This window comes from Manis pentadactyla, chromosome 12 (genome assembly GCF_030020395.1).
Source record: "Manis pentadactyla isolate mManPen7 chromosome 12, mManPen7.hap1, whole genome shotgun sequence".
In the NCBI taxonomy this organism is placed as follows: domain Eukaryota; kingdom Metazoa; phylum Chordata; class Mammalia; order Pholidota; family Manidae; genus Manis; species Manis pentadactyla.
The window spans coordinates 27,801,544-27,822,187 of NC_080030.1; the positions used below are offsets into that span (position 1 = coordinate 27,801,544).

A 20,644-nucleotide genomic window follows, 5' to 3' on the forward strand; every position below is an offset into this window, starting at 1 on the left:
TGTTAGTTTAAGAACAGCTTCAGCTAGATAGATTAGAATTTTCCATGAGCCCGTGGAATTCCCCTGTATTTATTATAAAAAAGAAGTCAGGAAATTGGAGACTCTTACATGACTTAAGGCAAATTAATGCAGTTCTTAAACCTATAGGACCTTTACAACAAGGACTTCCTTTTCCGGCTATGATTCCAAAAGACTGGAATATGGCTATCACTGACCATAAACATTGCTTTTTTACAATTCCTTTGGCTATAACAGATAGGGGAAATTTGTTTTTACTGTCCCTTCTTTAAACTTACAGGCCCCTTCAGAAAGAATTCAGTGGAAAGTGCTTCCTCAAGCAATGCTAGAGAACCCCACAATTTGCCAAAATTATGTGCATAGGACCCTTCAGACTATACGTGGGAAATGGCCCTCAGCTTATATCATTCATAATATGGATGATATTCTCATAGCTCTACATAAACATCTATCTCTTACCACTGTTCTCAATGAAACCGAAGCTGAATTAAAACAATGGGGCTTATAAATAGCTCCTAATAAAATACAAATACAATACCCAATGAATTATTTGGGGAATAGAATTCAAGAAAATTAATTAATCCCTCAGAAAATTCAGATAAAGAGAGATCATCTTAAAACTAAATGATTTTCAAAGATTATTAGGAGATATCAATTGGATCCGACCGTTATTAAATATTCCTACTTATAAATTGCAACATCTCCTCAATACTTTGAAAAGAACCTTAGATCTTAATAGTCCTAGAGTCTTAACCTGCAAAGCTGAAGAACTCAAGGAGGTAGCACAACACATTCAAAAAGCTCAATTATTAAAAATTGACTTACACAAACCTTTACTCTTATTAATTTACCTTGCTCCCCATTCAAAGCAGTCCTTTTAGTCCTGCGCCACATTCTCCTGTGTAATGTAAATAGAGCCTGTAAAGTAATCAAGCTGAACCCTCAGACCAACATGTAAATAGCTCTATGCTATTAACTCCTTTCCTTAGAGGCAGTTGTCCTGGGGCTAAGCATTTCCTTGTCTGCAGCCCCAGGGAAGCGATACAAGCCTGTGACTCAGATCAAGATTCTAGCAGCGAAAAGTCACACAGTCCCTGCACTTATCAGACAGGCAGGGGCCTCTCAAGGAATGACTAGAGCTCGGGCAGAAAAAAACTAGGAAAACTAACTGAGAGTAATTCAATCCCTAAACTCTAAGAAAGAAGTGTCTTATCTTCTGCACACAAACCTGGCCTCAGTACAAACTCTGATTGGAGAGGCTTGGCCCCTGAGAGAATTATGCAATATAATGTTATGCAGCTAAATATATTTTGCCACAAGGAAAGAAAATAGTCAAAAGTCCCGTGAACTACTACAATATGGAACTAGTTTTCTAAATTCTCTTAGTGAAAATCTATTCTACTTATTAAGTTCATCATTATCTTTGAAAATTGAGAAGTTTTAAACTAGAGTCCCTGAGAGACAAGAAATTTATCTTTTACAATACAGCCTGGCTTTAAATAACTGGTGCTAAAATTGTACTTGCATTTCATTTCCAACCCCCTAGACGCACACAGTCCCTATCAGTTCAGAGCCTTCTTTGGCCCTTTTAGTCTGGGGCTGTTTAAACCTTAACCCAGTTATGTAAACTGCTCGCCCTTAGAGTGTATTCTTGAAAACTGAAGTACTTTAATCAAGTAAGCTAAAAAGAAAGAAGACAATTGAATATTACTAACTCAAATCTTTATGTTAGTCTGTGTATACGTTTTTATATGAAAAGTGTTGCTAACTGTAGTCATTATGTCTCAGTCTGTATGTTTGTGTGTCTAAGCATGTAAATGAAAAATATTTCCTACCTCCAGATGGTATTAATAAAAATTTATTTAAAAACAAGTGTGTGTGAACATTGGGCATTCTAAAATTTCCAGAAAATCTAATAAAAAATATTAAGCATTAATGCTAATTTAAGTTTACGTGAAACAGACATGTCCTTACAGTTATCAGCTGTCAAAGTTTACTTAAAGTCATTTAAGTTGATATTACCTGTTAAATATTTCAAGAAGATGCTTAAAGAAAAGCTTGACTTTGTCTAATGTTTGGTAAAAGTTTTATAAGTGATCTGGCATGGTTGCTAAAAATAAGTAAACAAGTATAGCAAATGAACACCTTAATAATAATAATGTATTAATGTATAACAGTGTATATATCTGCAAACAGCCTGAGAATTTTTGTGGTAACCAAAATTCTTAAAGTTTGCTAAGTTATATAGACATATTTTGTGCTTAATGAGAAATTGTGCTATAAGGCACATTTCCAAAAATGATAAAATATGTTCATAAATGTATCAAACTGAAAAATGCTGGTGTAACAGTTCACAATGGCCTATTTTTCAGTGTTCACTGAGGGTTAGGGTACCAAATGGTTTTAAGTTCTAATTAAAACTATTTAATATAATAAGGAAAACATCTCTGTATGCTAATGAATGTATGTTTTAATAAGAGAAGGTATAAGGAATAAAAATGCATTGTGTTGTAAGTAAAAGAAGATAACTATTCAAAAGTACAGCTGTCTGTTCAAAGAAAACACTGAATATAAGAGGAAAGTTGTAAAAGGTTTATAGAAGATTGATATAATCATGCTATGTGAAATTAAAGCAAAGAAATCTTGATATCAAGTACATAGCAAGACTGGAATTTTTGTTAAAAGAACAAAAGTTTATTAGTCTACCTTTAACGTCGTTTAAAGATTGCAAAAAGTTTTCTAATTGTTTATTAAAACAGTTTCTTATGCTTAAAGTCTTAATGAATTGTCTGAGTATTTAAGAAAATGAGATATTAATGTTAAAAAGACTAAGCTAAGTGTTGTTAACAACTATGTAACCTTCTGCATTTGCTTTTAAACTTTCTTATTATCATTCTAGTTAAATAATAAGTGTTGTTTAATAACTATAATTCTATTTAGGCAAGTGCCTTAAAAACTTTTGTCAACTTACCAAGACCAAATTTTAAAAAAGTATTTTTACCTCTTAATTAACTATGATATTTTCCCGAGGGCCCCTGGAACATGTCAGAGGAATTTCTTCTTCTCATCAAGGAAAATATTTGATTAATTTGGCTTATTTACCTGACATATATTTACCTGAAAAGCACTGTCAAAAAGAATAATGCTAAACTTTATTACTGAATGGTTTATGTTACAGAAATATCACTTTTCCCCCTAAGATGCTTACTCCTGATGCCCAATTAAATTTACCTGTTAGTACTACTATAATTACTGATTGTGTATGTATTGATTGTACTCATGTACCCTCTTACCATAATTCTACAATCAATGTAAAATGGTCTTCTGGATATAGACTTCCAAATAGTTGGGTATTTTTGTGTAATGACAAAACGTATCAAGCCCTTTCTTCACACTATCGAGGTGTTTGTGGTGTGCGACGCATTCTTCCTGCCCTAATAGACCATCTGGATATAAGCACAAGAGACTTCTCCAAGCTCTGCCATCTGATTTTGATGAAAACTTGAAACTCTGAGATCCTGCCGCTGTTGCAGTTGCAGCTGCATTCCTCCTGCCAGTTCCTGGACTTGTCACTGGAATGCAGAAAAAGATATCCAAGCTGGCCTGTGCCTATAGCAAAACAACAAATCTGACTGCTTCGATACTATCTGAACTCAACCAAGAACTGGGAGAAGTGCAAGCTGCAGTGCTTCAGAATCGCACTGCTGGGGACTGTCTGTTGTTAAAAGAGCACGTAGGATGTGATCAGTTCCCAGGAATGTGTTGTTTCAATTTGTCTGATTTTTCTCAAACTATTCAAAATCAATTAGATGATATCCATCATATGGTCAATAAGTTTTCACAAATGCCTGGGTTACTTGACTGGTTTTTCTTGGTTTCGTTGGATATGGCCAGTAATTGTAGGTCTGCTTTTACAATGTATCTGTATTCCTATTCTGTTAATGTGTGTATGCAATTTAATTAGTAGTTTGTTAAAACCTACACATGCTTATATTACTCTACAGGAAATCATGTCAAAGAAATAATCAAGCTTCTCATATTCTCTTCCATCTGCTACTTCTATAGCTTTTTTTCTTCCTTTCAAAATATAGCTCTTTACAAGAATTCGTGCCTTATACTTAAAATTGCTGTGCATCATAATCCTTTCTCCTGGCAAAGATGTCTTAGAGCAAGTGCTGGACATAGGCCACAGAGCATAAATCTGTAAAGAAGTGGAAAACTAACCTTTTCAAAGAATATTACTTCTCTCTCACTTACCAACTTTACATCTCCCTGTATGGCCCCGGAAGATGGCTGGTTAGCCAGAGACAGGTAAGATTCCTCAAGGGAGGAACAACCTAAGACAGGCACAGTCACAGGGGGGCCATCAGGTGAGAGACTGGGGGCCAACAGAGGTGAGGCTTAAAACCTCACCCCCTCAGTTTTGAGAGAAATCTTCTGCACCTGTGGATGTTTCATTGCCCTTGCCCAGCTCAGATAAAAACACAGTCTATAGGCTTGGATCTGCTCACCTGCAGCTACCTTCTAATTACACTACATTTGTTTTCTCTCTTTACTCTCCTTTACGTAAGTTCAAAACATGGATTTTTATTTTATACTGTAGAATGTAAAGAACTATACTATGTCAAAAAACCTTCTATTAGAACTGATCTACTTACTATACTCCTATATCTTTGTATTACTTAAAAGAAGAGGTGTATATGTGGGATTGATGGGGTTAATACATAATTCAGGTAAGGTAGAAATCAAATGTATAAGCACACATGACTTGATTGTTTTTCCCACACACTCTGATGTGTAGTTAAGGACTGAGTGATGAGAACCAAAGCAGTTCTCACTGCTCGGAGATGCTTTCACACAGTTTGGTATCCTTGAGAAGCGTCGCGTCCTTGGGCCAGACTCAAGGCCAGATAATGATGTTTGAGTTCATTGTAAGTTCATTTATTCAATAAATACGAGAAATGCTTTCTCGGCATGGCTCTTGCGCTGAAAACAGATCCTACCATTTGCAACAACATGGATAGAGCTAGAGGGTATTATGCTCAGTGAAATAAGCCAGGTGGAGAAACACAAGTACCAAATGATTTCACTCATCTGTGGAGTAGAAGAACAAAGAAAAATTGAAGGAACAAAACAGCAGCAGACTCACAGAAGACAAGAATGGACTAACAGTTACCGAAGGGAAAGGGACCTGGGAGGATGGGTGGGAAGGGAGGGATAAGGGGGTAAAGGGGGCATTACGATCCTCACACATAATGTAGGTGTAGGGGGTGGGAGGCCACGGGGATTGCAGTGTAACACACAGAAGACAGGTAGTGATTCTATAGCATCTTACTACATTGATGGACAGTGACTATAATGGGGTATGGGGGGGACTTGATAATAGGGGGTCTCTAGTAAGCATAATGTTGTTCAAGTAATTGTACATTAATGATACCAAAATAAAAAATATATAGTCTAATAAAATAATTACTTTTACCACTCTCCCAAATGCTAATTAATACATTAGAACACTTTCAATTCTCCTAACCTTCCTGACTTTTATTACCGTTACCATGCATTTTAATTCTACATAGTCTAATCTCCAGGAGAGCTCACTCCAGAACTCACAGACTAACATTCACCTCTCTTCATAAACTGCCTTGTCCTTTCCTCTTCATTTCTCCCTGCATTGCCGGTTTTCAACTTGGGGTTACTTTCCTTTGGACTTTAATTCTAGTAGTTCATCTAATTCAAGGCTGCCAACTATGAAGTGTCTCACTTTAACCTTTGCTTAAAACATGTTTGTGGTTAATGCTGCTGATGGGTATAAAATTCTGGTTTGACATGAAAATTTCTCTTGGCATTTTTAAAATGGTGCTCTGTTGATATCTACCTTATGTATATATGCTTAGACATCACCTATCAGCCTTTTTCTTGCTTATTTGGCCTCTGATTTCCCTGAAGTCTGCTACGTTAATTCTGGTTTTTCTATCATACTGTAACCCCTTATGGTTTATACAGTGTAAATATTGTGCTTAGGGAATGTTAACTGCATGTGTGGACTACTGTCCTTCATCAGCGGGGAGCATGCTGTGTATTTTCATTTTTGGTATCGATTTCTTACCCCACATTTCCTCCACTCCTCTTTCAGTCACATCCCACTTCTCCTTCCACTCTGTCCTGACATCTCCAGTATTGTTCACACTGGGCTTTTGTTGAGATATTTGTTCTTCAACTGTCTTGCCATTCAGGAATCCAGCCTTTGCTGGAATCAATCACTTCTTAATTTAATTTTTTAATTTAAGTTCTAACATAAATACAAAACATTGCCTTAATTTGGAACACAGCAGAGCTCTTTCATTTCACAATGAGAAGAAATGCAGGTTCTGTATTCTCATACCGAGAAACACAGAAAGGAGAAAATGACAATCTGGATCATATTAAGATATATTATGAGCTGGTTTTTATCAAAGTTCACCAGTGAGATAGAGCAGTGGAAAGCCTGAGTGGGAGAGACTGAAATTACCTGCATCTGGTAAAGGACATCAAGCCGAATTAGGTAAATAATTTCATCCAATAAAACAAAGTACTGAAAGCCCACTAGAAAAATATGGCCAAAGCTAGAGTAGACATTAGATAAAAGAGGATAAGCAAACAACTGAAGTGTTTTTAAAAAGCTTTACCCTGTTTAACTTCAGGGAAATGCTAATAAAAGTTGCAATGACCTGTTTTAAGACAGAAATGAGGTTAGATGAATGAAAAAATACCAGGAATACCACATGCTCCCCAGGTTCTGGAACAATCAGATCATTCATGTAGGGCTACTGAGAATTTAAATTGGTAGAACCTCTTTGGAAAACAGCCGGCATCTACTAAGGCTGTGTACATGCCTACAGTGGTCCCTGCACACAAACATCCCCAATATTGTGCACCTATCTGGTCCCAACAACCAGAGTCAAAATCACTGTTCTAGAAAGTAACCAAATGCTCATGAACAGGGAATGGATATACACAGCACTCTCTGCACCCCATAGAATGCCACACAGCAACCAGAATTTACAGATAATTACTGACAGAGGAAGAATCTCCCACGTCAATTGTTGAGACACAGACAGATACAGACACAGCCCACGGATGTACAAGGATTATGATTTTTCTACATCCCTGCCAACACTTCTTTTTATAATAGCCATTCTAAATGAAGAGTGAGTATATTTTGGTTTTTATTTACATTTCTCTGATTATTAGTAATGTTGAATGTCTCCTCATGTGAATCTTTCCCATTTCTCTGTCTTTAAAGAAGTATCTACTCAAGGTCTTGGCTCATTTTCCAATTCTTTTCCCTCCTGAGTTGTAGAAATGACTTACATATCTTGGATATTAACCCCTTATCAGTTAGATGATTTTCAAGTATTTCCCCCAATCTATAGGTTGCTTTTCCATTTGATTATATCTTTTGCGGTACAGAGCTTTTAGTTTTATGCAGCCCCTCTTGTTTGTTACTTGCGCCTTGGGGCATCTGACCTAAAGTGATCAGCAGATTCAATGTTGTCCCCATAATTACCACAATGATTATTATACGAAAATATTTTTAAAAACCCCTAACATTCAGATGGAACCACAAAATACCCAGAAGCACTAAACAATCTTGAGAAAGAACAAAATGGGGGGAATCACACTTTCTGACTGCAAACTATATTACAAGTTATAGTAACTAAATCAGTATGGTCCTGGCATAATGATACACATGTAGTGCAACAGAACAGAAGAGAGAGAGCCCAGAAATAAGCATAGACAACCAACGACTAAGGACCCAAGTGTAAATAGGAATGGGGAAAGGATAGAATCTTTGACAAATTATGCTGGGAAAACTGGATAAACCTGTTAAAGGGCTCTCCTGCTAGCTTATGCTCTCTCTTCTCCCTCTCCCCTCTCCCCTCTCCCCTCTGCCCTGCTCTCTCTCTCTCTCTCTCTCTCTCTCTCTCTCTCTCTCTCTCTCTCTCTCTCTCTCTCTCACACACACACACACACACACAATCATTCAATACCAGTGGTCCTTAGCCATAATCTGGATGTATTAAACCCTGCATTTTCAGATACCCTGAAGTTTTAAGTGGAGTGTTTCCAGCAGGCAAGTAGAGGGCCAAAGAAGATAGGATATGGAAACCTCAAGCTGTCAGTGGAACTGGAAGCTGGGTCACCTCGGGGCTGTGCAGTCCCGGCAGGTGAGGTTAAGAAAGCCGTGCCTGGGTCCTGGCCAGGGCTAGGGACAGACATCCCTGTCCCTGTATGCAGGAGCCCCAGCCCAACCCAGCTGTGATCAGGAGGGCAGCCACACAGGCCCCCCAGAAGCCAGGCAGGAGAGAGGAAACAGCCTAGACTGAAGTCCATCTATCCCACCGAGCATGGGGGAGCCATAAGGCAAGCAGTGACTACACAGCAGTGGGGATGGGCCAAGTCCCCACCCAATTCAGGGAGAGGGAGAAGTGGGTTTGCTTTGTTACACTCTATGGGTTACATGCAGGTTATTTAGTAAACCGGGAAGAGAATTACAATAGCATTTTCTTTCTTTCTTTTAAAGCCTCTGAAAACATCTTGTCAGAGAGGCCACATGACGGGGCCCGGAGGTGTGCTGGCAGCCACAGGTGCAGGTGAAGCTGGTCACTGCCCGAGTCCCCTCCGCAGCAGTCACACGGGACTCTTCCAGGCTCTGGCCCTGCCCCTGCCATTCCTTTTCAATCCGACCCACCTTCAGGCCCCAGAGGACCAGCCAGCCCCTCCCTGGACCAGTCCTCAGCTACCCAGCCCCACAGCAGTGCCAGCTCCTCTGCCTCCTCGCCCGCCTCTTAGCTCAGGTGCAGGACGGAGCTAAACACTGTCTGCACTGTGGTTGCAGTGGTGAGGACGATCCCAGGGGAGCAAGAATTCAGGGCAGACGGCAGCACGTGTGGAAGAGAGCAGAGTAAGAGGAGGGCATCTTCGTGCAGCGGGCTCCTTGGTATCAAATGCGGATTCCTCACAGAAAAGCGATCGCTGTGCTATCAGCTCTGACCTGGCTACCTGGGGTCAAGGCACCATTCACCTCAGCAGGCGCTTAGGAATTACGGCATAAAGATTTAGGGGTATGGTTACATTTTCTTGCTTAGTAAAGTACACTGCTTCTGGCACCCTCAGAAGCAGCTCTGTTCCTGGAATCATTGGATTGGTTAGGAAAAAACAAAGTTGTGGTGATGTGGGGAAGCACAGAACAGTGCACTAGCAACCTCTCCCAGAACCCCTTCCCCAGATCCCTGGAGAAGCAGAGGAATCTACCCTCCCTTACCTGCCTCCCGTTGAGTGTGGGCACCCGCTCTTGAAGGCATGTAAGCCAGCCCCTCGTGCCTTTATCTCCCATTTTAGACAGCCAATGTTCCCAAAGCCCACTCCAATTTCCTATTAAACCATTGCTCTGAGAGTGACATGCAACACTGTGCATCCATCTGATGGGATGTTTCTCGGCCCACCGTGGAACACCATGGTCTGTAAAGCATGTCCCCTGGTTGGAGATGTAACTTGACTGTCCAAACTGGTACAGAATCTTCAGTTCCAAACCTTAAATGGTATCTTCAGCATTTGCATGTACCACCGGGTATGCGAAGCGTAGTCCAGAAGAAGTGTCTACTGTGCTAACAACCTGCTTACAGCCTCCAAGAGGTACCAGCATTGTCCACTGTAACCCACTGGCCAGCTATGTGCAGGGCGTGCCCACAGGGAAACTTCCCCCATAGCCAAATGCAGTCTCTGTCTCTTTAGCTGACAGTCGGAACAGGTCTTGCTGGCATTCCTCACAGGTTGCACCTCACAGGGTGCAAGAGGAATACGTGTAGACTCAGCCTGTGTGCACGCTGCTGCAGCTCCCCAAGGCCACTCTTTGTATGGACCCCAGCGGCTGCCTCCAAGGGCAGCACCAGCAGGCCCACCTGGTGGCTCCAATCACCTCCCACTCCTAGAAAGGCTTCTTCTGATGCAAACCAACATGGCCTGCTTTAACGTGCCCCTCAAATTCCCAGGGCAATATCCATATGGCCGTCACCCAAACGGGCATTCCTTTCATAGTCCAGTTTCCCATTTCCCGTCTACCTGGCCACACAGCCAGGCCAGTGTCCACAGCCCCGTGTCATAAGAACCCCAGCACGAGGGGCTTTCCTCACTGCTCCATTCTCCCGTCACTGCCCAGAAAAGGGCACGGAATTCAGCCCACTGACATCATTTTTTTCTCCTTCTGCCCAGCCAGTCTTGCCATCCTCTGGTCTTACTGCAGCAGCTCTCCAACCAGGGTACTGGCCATGCCTCCTGGAACTGCCATCTGTAACCAAGCAGCTCTGTCGTTCAGCTGAGAGCTGTTCCTAGGGCACCATCCACGCAGCTCCCCGGGGGCTCCAGCGTCGGTCCCAGAGGAGATGAGGTTGCCTGCTCATGGATTCCTGTGGGCCTCCATGCATCCCCCCGGCAGCCTGCCCCTGTAGGAACCATATCTGCTTGATTATGGGACTCTTCTGGACTCTGCCTTCCCCATTAGGGTGTTTCTCTGACATCACCCAACACGTTATGGGCATCTCAGGTTTCAAAATTATTTTATGTGCTTCGGTCACTGAGGCAGTCTTGATTAATCTCCAATAGCATGTTAATAATTGTCTCTCAAGTGGTGTGTACCAGGCAGCAGCATGTGGAAATTTTCTGGTCCAAAATCCTAAAGGTCACAGCTGGGAGGTACTCATTTCCTTTTTTTGCCACAAGCAGCAGTCCGGATGGGTGTGGGGAGCAGACACTTCCAAAATCATGTCTGAGTGGGGGGTCACAAGGGCCCCGATGGTGTCAAGTGCACAGCTGCCATGTGTAGTTCTGACGTGGCCTGCTTCTGTTCAGGATCCCACTCAGATGCAGCTTTCTTTCTTGGAGTCTTACACACAGGAGCTAGAAATAGTTCCCAGTGTGGAATACAAGTCCTCCAAAATCCAAATAAACCAAAAAAGTGCTGGGCTTCTTGTTTGGACCTGGTGGGGGAGTGACAGCAGTTTATTGATAGTCACACTTGTGGAATATCCTGGGTGGCTCCTGCCTGCGTTGTTCCTATGAATTTCACTGAGCAAGACCTTGGACCTTCGCTGGATTTATTAACCAGCCCTGGTTGGTCACATATGTCCTTGTTGCACTGAAATCAGTCCTAGCCAGCTCCTCTGTTTCTGGTATTACCATAATGTCACCAACATCGTGTATTATTACACTCCAGCACTGCACCAAGTCCCAATCCTTCCTGACCACGTGGTGACAATCAGCCAGGGAGCTCAGATCCCCGCCTAGCACAGCAGAGGCAAACTGGGATCCTTCCCACCTGAAGACAAACCGGGCTCAATTCTTTTCAGGAACTGAGATGGAGAAGAAAGCATTTTCAAGGTCCATCCAGGGGTACCAGCCTCGTCCAACCTGCTGTACTTTCTGTACGGCTGAGACCATGCCTGGAACTGCTGGGACTATGGGTGGTACCCACTTTATCTAAGCTTGAATAGTCTCTATGTGCCATCCACCTTTGCACAGGCCACACATGACTACTGCATATCAAATCTGGGGACACCAGCGCTCCAGCTTCCAGCATGTCACTCCTAACAATGGTGATATGTTTGTCAAGTTCCAGCCATTCCCAATTTAGCATGTCCGACTAAACAGGCCTGAGAGCGGGCTTACATGCCTTCTGTTTTACTGTATTAGGCAGGGGAAGCCAACCCCAGTCAGACATAGTATCCATCCCAATAATACTTTCAGATAAAGGGGATGCAACCATCTCAAGCAAAACTTCCTCAAACACCCAATTTTCATCCAAACTTCTACCTCAATACCATCAGCCACTGCATCTCCATATCCTCCCAATCTAACCTTAGTCCCTGCTAAGACTTCACCAACAAGTTTGGGAATCACAGAGCATTGGATTCCTGTATAAAGGAGTCCCAGGGCCATTTTCCTCCTCCCCTGGCCATTGTTCTCACACATCCAACTAAAACGCTCTGTACTGCAAAGGACACCATCAACCATACAGAAGAATAATGTACTGAATGGTAGAAGATGTTCGCACATGACACATTCAATTTGGGGTTAACATACAAAACATACAAAGTACTCCTACAACTACTATTGAAAAGACAATCCAATTTAAAAAAATGGGTAGAACCTAGACAGGCATTTTTCCAAGGAAGACATGTAGATGGCCAACTGACACGTGGTAAGAGTCTCAGTATCACTAACCATCAGGGAAATGCAAATCTAAACCACAATGAGATCTCAATTCAAATCTGTTAGAACGGAAGTTAGAATTAAGACAAAAAGTAAGTAGACAAGAATGTGGAGAAAAAGCAACCCTTGATTGTTCGAAATATGAATTGCTGTATCCAATGCGAAGAACAGTATGAAGGTTCCTCAAACAATTCAAAAATAAAACTCCCATATATCCCAGCAATTCTGCTTTAGTATTTACCCCAAGAAAGTGACAATACTAATTTGAAAAGACATATGCATCTCTATGTTCACTGCAGCAGTATTTACAATAGACAAGATAAGAAAGCAGCCTAAATGTCCATAGATACATGAATGGGTAAACATGTGAGACACACACACACACACACACACACACACACACAGTGGCATATTACTCAGCTTTAAGAAAGAAAAAAAACCCCTGCCATTTGGGACAACAGTAACAATATCAGTCTCCTTCACAGCACTTGCCCTTGACATGAGGTGCTGTGAACTGGACTTGCCCTCTGTGACCTTCTTCCCCGTAAAACACAACTCCAAGTAATCATGAGAGAAACATCACATTAAATGCGATCGGGGAAAAATTCTACAATATTCATGGCAAAGAATCTTGAAATGGAAAAGATCATCCAAAACAAAGAATGTCTCAGAAATGCCAACAACAAAGAGTGTCCTAAGGAGACTAGGTCACTGGATGTACTGAGGTGTCCTGAACTGGATCTTCGAGAAAGGGTCCAACTACAGAAATCTGAGGGAAAGAATGGATGGTGGATGGTGACAGTGCAGCATCACTGTTTGTGACTGTAACAACGAACTGTAATGATGGTAGGCAGAGGCGAGGTGATCTGAGCAAACTGAGAAACCCAGCCCTTTCTTTGCAAATTTTCTGTAAATCTGAAACGATCTTAAAATACAAATGTACTAAAACACTTTTCATAGTTCAACACTTATTACCTTTAAACTATCTGTTAGAAATTACTATTATTTTTTATTGTCAACTAGTTCTGTTTTGTTTTTTAAAGATACTATTTATGTCACAGAGAAATAATTAACCCAGGAAGATAATTTCCAAACTATGGTACAGTTTTCACATTTAATGGAGAATGCATGTGCGTATTTACTTATTATACATGATTTTATTTGGCAGGGTCTTTTTTAAGTCATAGTTTCACTGGTATGGCTGTGTCCTGGGGTCCCGCTGAAAAAATGTCATCATAAATATATGCAGAGATTCAGATACTATGGGTGTGTATTTCACTTCATGGCTGAACATATTCAAAAGACTGCTTAAAAGAACATAAAATAAAGTGGTCCAGTGTGACTGGCTCACAAACTCCAATATTATCTCTATATTTCAGTAGTAATGAAACAAAATCAACTGTCTGTAACTCAAATACTCAGATTACAATAACGAGAACAGACATGTGACCATGAAGAGATTCAATGTTTCATCTCAATATTTTCTAATCAGAAAATCTCTAAAACATACTCAAACATCAGTTCCTAGGTGAAAGTGAGCAAACAGTGAAAAAAATCAAAGAATTAGAACTGGCAGACATTCCTGCAAATGATGGTAGGTGTTGATACACTGTGTGCCAGACGTAAGTGATTCTTAAGCGATCACACAGAATTATTCAAAGCTAGAACACTGGTATGCTCCACAATTTGATAAAACTTACATGCTGATGTAATTCTTTATAGTTAACGATGTAGGCGAACATAAAAAGTGATCTGTTGCTTTATGCTTACAATTCAAAAGGAACATATAATGTGCCTAAGAAACCAGGTTAGATCTGAAATACAACTGAGAACATAAAAAGCTAATGGTTTTCCTACACTTTTGACTGCGTAAGAGAAGTAACCCCATATGAATACATCAGAGGACAAGCTAAGTTTAAGGTAAGAGGACTGCCATCACCACAGAAGCACAGCCCCTGAACAGCCCCAAAGGCTTGTCTAGCAGAGACGCACACCACTGCCCCTCTCGTTCTACAATCACAGGAAATGTAAAAATAGGAAAGGAACGTGGGATGAGAGAACTGGCAAACAAACAGTGATCAGAAAGAGTAATTTTTCCACTAGCCTCTGGGGATATCCTGCCAAGTGTTTCTATGCAGTTTTAGAAAGATTTGGCTTGAAATGTGGTTGGGACCACTCTGAACCATGAAGTTAGTTAACATAATAAACCAGGACAGGAGAGCACAGAGCGCCAATGGTGTGTCTCCCGTGTATCAGGCCAAGGCGTAGGGGCTTTATTTCTACTACATCACTTCATCTTGACATGATTGATGTGACTTTACACATCACCTATATACATGTGTAAAAAATTACTTCACAATCACTTCCCTAAACAGAAATGCAAGGACATAAATATTCTTAGAATTCCTGCCATCTTCACCCAACTCTTTAGGCTCAGCCCCTTTTTCATACAAACAGAAATAAACATAGCTCTAAAAGCTACTATTCCATTTCAAATAGAACTCACTCACAACTAAATGCCTAAATGCAGTGAAACACTACCTCCACCTTGACAGCAGAGAGGGGAGCAGTTTCCCAGCAAGCTAGCTGGCCTGCCACCTCAGCAAGCCCAAGGGCCACTAATCCACACCAGGCCTGGGTGTCCCCAAAAGGTGGCTCCCTTACCTGTGACTACCCATGTTCCCTGGATATGGGCCACCAGGCAGGGCCACGGGGGTGACATCACCGCACAGGCACAAAGACCGACTGGGCCTGCACCTACCTCGGCCCCCGCAGGCCAGCCAGGGTGCTCCCTGTGTGGGGCCTCACATCCAGCACCTGGTCAGCCTCTCTCTCCATGAGGGCGTCCCCTCGCCTTGGAGCCTGGGTGACGGTGATCAATCACCTCCTCTGCCAGGCCTACTGTGCATCACCACTCCTTACCACCGTGGCCTGCATCCTGCCTTGATTTCCCTCTTGCCTTCCCACTAAGCAAGAGTCACCTTAGAGCTCTGGATTTTTACTGGGACCTTACCAGTGTGCCCCTACTTTATGCCTTTTGGGAGTTCTAATCTAGTTTTCTCTGCACAAGCTTTAGCATAGTACACTTGGAATCATTCCTTGAGAGCCTCCTGTCTGTCCGATAAGTGGGCAGACTGTGTGACCTCTCACTGCCACAGCCTTGGTCAGAGTCACAAGCCTGTTTCGCTTCCCTGCAGCTGCAGGTAAGGAAATGCTACAGCCCCAGGATGGCTGCCTCTAAGGAAGGGAGGTTAATAGAATAAAGCCATTTACATGTTGGACTCAGGTTCCAGCTTGACTACTGCACAGACTTCATTTACATTATACAGGAGAAAGTGGCGCAGGCCTAAGAGGAATGCTTTGAATCAGGAGCAGGGGAACTTTTTCCAAATCCAGAGATAAAATTCAGTCTGCCACAGACATTTATGGGAGGGGAGGGGGTCTATACTCTTAAAACACCAGTTTCTGCCACTACCTGGGAACCATCCTCCTAGACAAGAGGTCAGGGGTCATCTGCAACTCTCACATAGGCAGCAGCCTGGCTGAGATTCACTCAGCACCATCAGATTGATGAACCGTAGCCGAGATCAAGGACCACTGTCTACTAGTCCGGACTGCCCTCGTGGTCCGCAGATCAGGAGAGGAAAGTAGGAGATCCACTCAGCCACTCCCCAACATTCCCATCCATCTGGAGGTGGGGGATCAAGGAGTGGCAGATACTGGGAAACCTCTCACACAAGACTTAAGACTGGTAGATGATGATAATTGACTTTAAGTGGCTAATCGCTGCCCACACACATTTTTATAACATAAACACAACAGCATTTAGTCAGGAATAAAAGTGAAGCGCAGATCTCCTACCTTGCGGTGGTGAACATCGGGATCCGTGATGATGAGGAAATTAGAAGAGTTAGGGATGCCCTCTGCCCCACTCAAGAGGCCAGAGCAGCCTGAAGAATCAGGCTAGAAGTGAAAGGGAGACATAAAGAGAGACACTCCTCATGGATACACAGTCAGTCTGTCGGGGTCTGATTCCAGACACACGGGCCGTTGAGGAGCTGCTGAAGTGTAGCCTCAGCCTAGACTCTCACAGGTGCCCATAGCCTTCCTCACTACCTCGCATCCAAGGAGATGCCTTTGAAGGGGAATGCTGGCCTCCACTCAGGTGACTTTCTTGCCTCCCAAGGGAGACGGGGGATCCACTGAGGGAAACGAAGGGGAACCTGTAGCACGAGTCTTTGAGGTTGGCAGCCGGGCTAGTCCCATTTAAGTGGCTGACGAGCACCCGATGTTGTGTGCCATACACAGGTTCCTTCTATAAGGACAGTGAAAGAAAAGGCAGGCTTGGATGCTAATAACACACCTCCAAAGTTATCCTGGACGAGCCCTCAAAAATGATGCAGCTTCTCACACCACAAGGGTATGAAACTAGAAATAAATAATTCAAATAAAACAAAAAAGCCTACCATCATGTGGAGGCTTAACAACATGCTCCAAAATGACCAACACATCAATGACCAAATAAAAACAGAGATCAAGCAATATATGGAGACAAATGACACCAATAATTCAATGACAAAAAACCTGTGGGACACAGACAAAGCAGTACTAAGAGGGAAGTACATTGCAGTACAGGCCTACCTCAAGAAAGAAGAACAATTCAATATGAACAGGCTTAACTCACAATTATCACAACTAGAAAAAAAAGAACAAATGAGGCCCAAAGTCAGCAGAAGGAGGAACATAATAAAGATTAGACCAGAAATAAAGAAAATTGAAAAGAAAAAGCCATACAAAGAATCAATGAAAGCAGGAGCTGAATCTTTGAGAAAATAAACTAAATAGAAAACCCATTGCCAGACTAATCAAGAAAAAAAGACATGCACACATAAACAGAATCAGAAATTAGAAAGGAAAAATCACTACAGAAACCACAGAAATACAAAGAATTATTAGAGAATACTATGAAAAAATATAACAAACTAGATAAGCTACAAGAAATGGACAACTTTCTAGAAAAATGCAAGCCTCCAAGGATAACCCAGAAAGAACAGAAAATCTTAACAGACCAATTACTAGAAACAAAATTGAACTGGTAATCAAAAAACTACCTAAGAACAAAACACCTGAACCAGATGGCTTCACCGCTGAGTTTAATCAAACATGTAATGAAGATCTAACAGTCATCCTCCTTAAACTTTTCCAAAAAGTAGAAGAAGAAGGAATACTTCCAAACTCATTCTACGAGGCCAGCATCACCTTAATACCAAAACCAGGCAGACACCACAAAAAAAGAAAATTACAGACCAGTATTGCTGACAAACATACATGCAAAAATATGCAACAATCCACTTCTAGGAATTTACCCTAAGAATACAGCAGCCCAGTTTGAGAAAGACAGAAGCACCCCTATGTTTATCTCAGCACTATTTACAATAATCAAGGAATGGAAGCAACCTAAGTGTCCATCAGTAGATGAATGGATAAAGAAGATGTGGTACATATACACAATGGAAAGTTATATAGCCATAAGAAGAAAACAAATCCTACCATTTGCAACAACATGGATGGAGCTAGAGGGTATTATGCTCAGTGAAATAAGCCAGGCGGAGAAAGACAAGCACCAAATGATTTCACTCATATGTGGAGTAAAACAAACAAAGAAAAACTGAATGAACAAAACAGAAGCAGAATCACAAAACCCAAGAATGGACTAACAGTTACCAAAGGGAAAGGGACTGCGGAGGATGGGTGGGAAGGGAGGGATAAGGGGGAAAAAGAAAGGGGGCATTACGATTAGCATGTATAATGTGGGGGGACATGGGAAGGGCTGTGCAACACAGAGAAGACAATTAGTGATTCTACAACATCTTACTACACTGATGGACAGTGACTGTAATGGGGTTTGTTGGGGGGACTTGGTGAAGGGGAGAGCCTAGTAAACATAATGTTCTTCATGTATTTGTAGATTAATGATAACAAAATTCAAAAAAATTTAAAATAAATAAATAAAAGAAGAGCATCAGAGTTAATACCATTACATTTGTGGTAAGATAGAGCTAAATTTAACATAGTGCTCCACTTATTGTTATAATGCCACAGATTAACTGTACAATAGCCATAGTTTCTTCACTTCTAAAATACAGAAGGATAACAGAGCCAACCTCATAGTATATAATTTAACATGATTAGCACAATTCACATTGCACAGCAAACACATAATAAGTATTAGCATGTATCTATTATAATACCTTCCTATCAAACATGAACTCATGAAGGTAAATTTTTGATGGAGATTATAGGACCAACCTTAGATAGGCTGGTGAAGACCAGACTCTATTAAATACCCTGGAGATGTTACTTTTGCAAAGGCAATCTGCTATAAAGAATTTTTTTCCTTCTCTTTATTTTTCCAGTCAGCTCACACAACACACTTCTTGTTACTGAGAGCCACCAGTAGGGAAGCTCACTGTAATTAAAAGATTGATCTTCTGGAAACAATACTTAATAACAGGCATGAAAAAGTGTGAGTAATTCTGCATTTTCAAACACTGTCCTCAAGTTAATTTAACCTGAACTGATTGTGAACCACCTAGAAAGTCTAGAATCAGTATGTCCAGGCTAAAATCAATGGACCAGAGAGAAGAGGAGACAAACTCCAATTGGCCACTTCATTGAAGGGAGCCTTGTGAAAAAAAAAAGCAGGGGAACACACATTTTATATGCTCCTGATGCTAACAGTTCAGATTTGCAATGGCAATTTTTTGTATTTTATGTGTTCTCTAAAGGAAAACTCTATATTTATGCATATATATATATATGTGTGTGCTGCAGGTACAGTGGGAAAAACACTTCGTATATTGAAAAGACAAAATATGAAAGTGGTTCTGAGCAAAAAAAAAAAATATTCAACAAAATATTAGCACACCAAATTCAAAAATACATCAAAAAGATCATCCACCATGAACAAGTAGGACTTATTCCAGGGGAGCAAGGATGGTACAGTATTAGAAAATCCATCAACATCATCCACCACATCAAAAAAAAGGAGGACAAAAACCACATGATCATGCCCACAGATGCTGAAAAAACATTCGACATAATTCAACATCCATTCATGATAAAAACTCTCAACAAAATGGGTATACAGGACAAGTACCTCAACATATTAAAGACCATATATGACAAGTCCACAGCCAACATCATACTTAACAGCAAGAAGCTGAAAGCTTTTCCTCTAAGATAGGGAACAAGACAGGGATGCCCACTCTCCCCGCTGTTTTTCAACATAGTACTGGAGGTCCTAGCCACGGCAATCAGACAAAACAAACAAATGCAAGGCATCCAGATTGCTAAAGAACAAGTCAAACTGTCACTATCTGCAGATGACATGACACTGTACATAAAAAACCGTAAAGACTCAATGCCAAAACTACTACAACTAATATCTGAATTCAGCATAGTTGCAGGATATAAAATTAATACACAGAAATCTGTTGCCTTCCTAGACACTAACGATGAGCTAGCAGAAAGAGAAATCAGGAAAACAAGTCCATTCACAACTGCATCAACAGGAATAAAATACCTAGGAATAAACCTAACCAAGGAAGTGAAAGACCTACCATATGCTGAAAACTACAAGACACTCTTAAGAGAAATTAAAGAGGACACTAACAAATGGAAACTCATCCCATGCTCTTGGCTAGCAAGAATTAGTATTGTCAAAATGGCCATCCTGCCTAAAGCAAACTGCACATTCAATGCAATCCCCATAAAAATACCAACAGCATTCTTCAATGAACCAGACATATTTTTATGAGATAAAAAGTACAGCATTTCGTCAGGAATAAGAGTGAAGCGTACATCTCCTACCTTGCAGTGGTGAACATCGGGTTCCATGACATTGATGAAGTTAGAAGAGTTAGAGATGCCCCCTGCCTCACTCAGAGGCTGGGGGGCCTGAAGAAGCAGGCTGGAAGTGAAAGAGAGACAGAAAGAGAGACACTCCTCATGATACCCAGTTGTGCTGTCGGGGTCTGATTCCAGACACGCGGGCCTTTGAGAAGCCGCTGAAGTGTAGCCTCAGCCTAGACTCTCGCAGGTGCCCACGGCCTTCCTCAGTCCCTCACATCCAGGGAGATGCCTCTGAAGGGAAATCCTGGCCTCCACTCAGGTGACTTTCCCGGCTCCCAAGGGAGACGGGGGATCCACTGAGGGTGACAGAGTGGATCCTGTCACTCGAGACTTTGAGATCAGCAGCCGGGATAGTTCCATTTAAGTGGCTGATGTTCTGTGCCATAGACGGCTTCCTTCTATAAGGACAGTGAAAGAAAAGGCAGGCTTGGATGCTGATAACTCATCTCCGAAGTTCTCCTGGACA

General features: G+C 41.6%; 1 long non-coding RNA gene across 1 annotated transcript; it reads right to left on the bottom strand.

The window, feature by feature from the left end:
- Nucleotides 1-7,492: 7,492 nt before the first annotated feature.
- LOC130680125 (uncharacterized) lies at nucleotides 7,493-9,671 on the bottom strand. Its single transcript, XR_008993150.1, has 2 exons — nucleotides 8,026-9,671; nucleotides 7,493-7,951 (listed from the first exon to the last, which is right to left on the bottom strand). It is a non-coding gene; the product is annotated as an uncharacterized LOC130680125 (long non-coding RNA).
- Nucleotides 9,672-20,644: the final 10,973 nt, after the last annotated feature.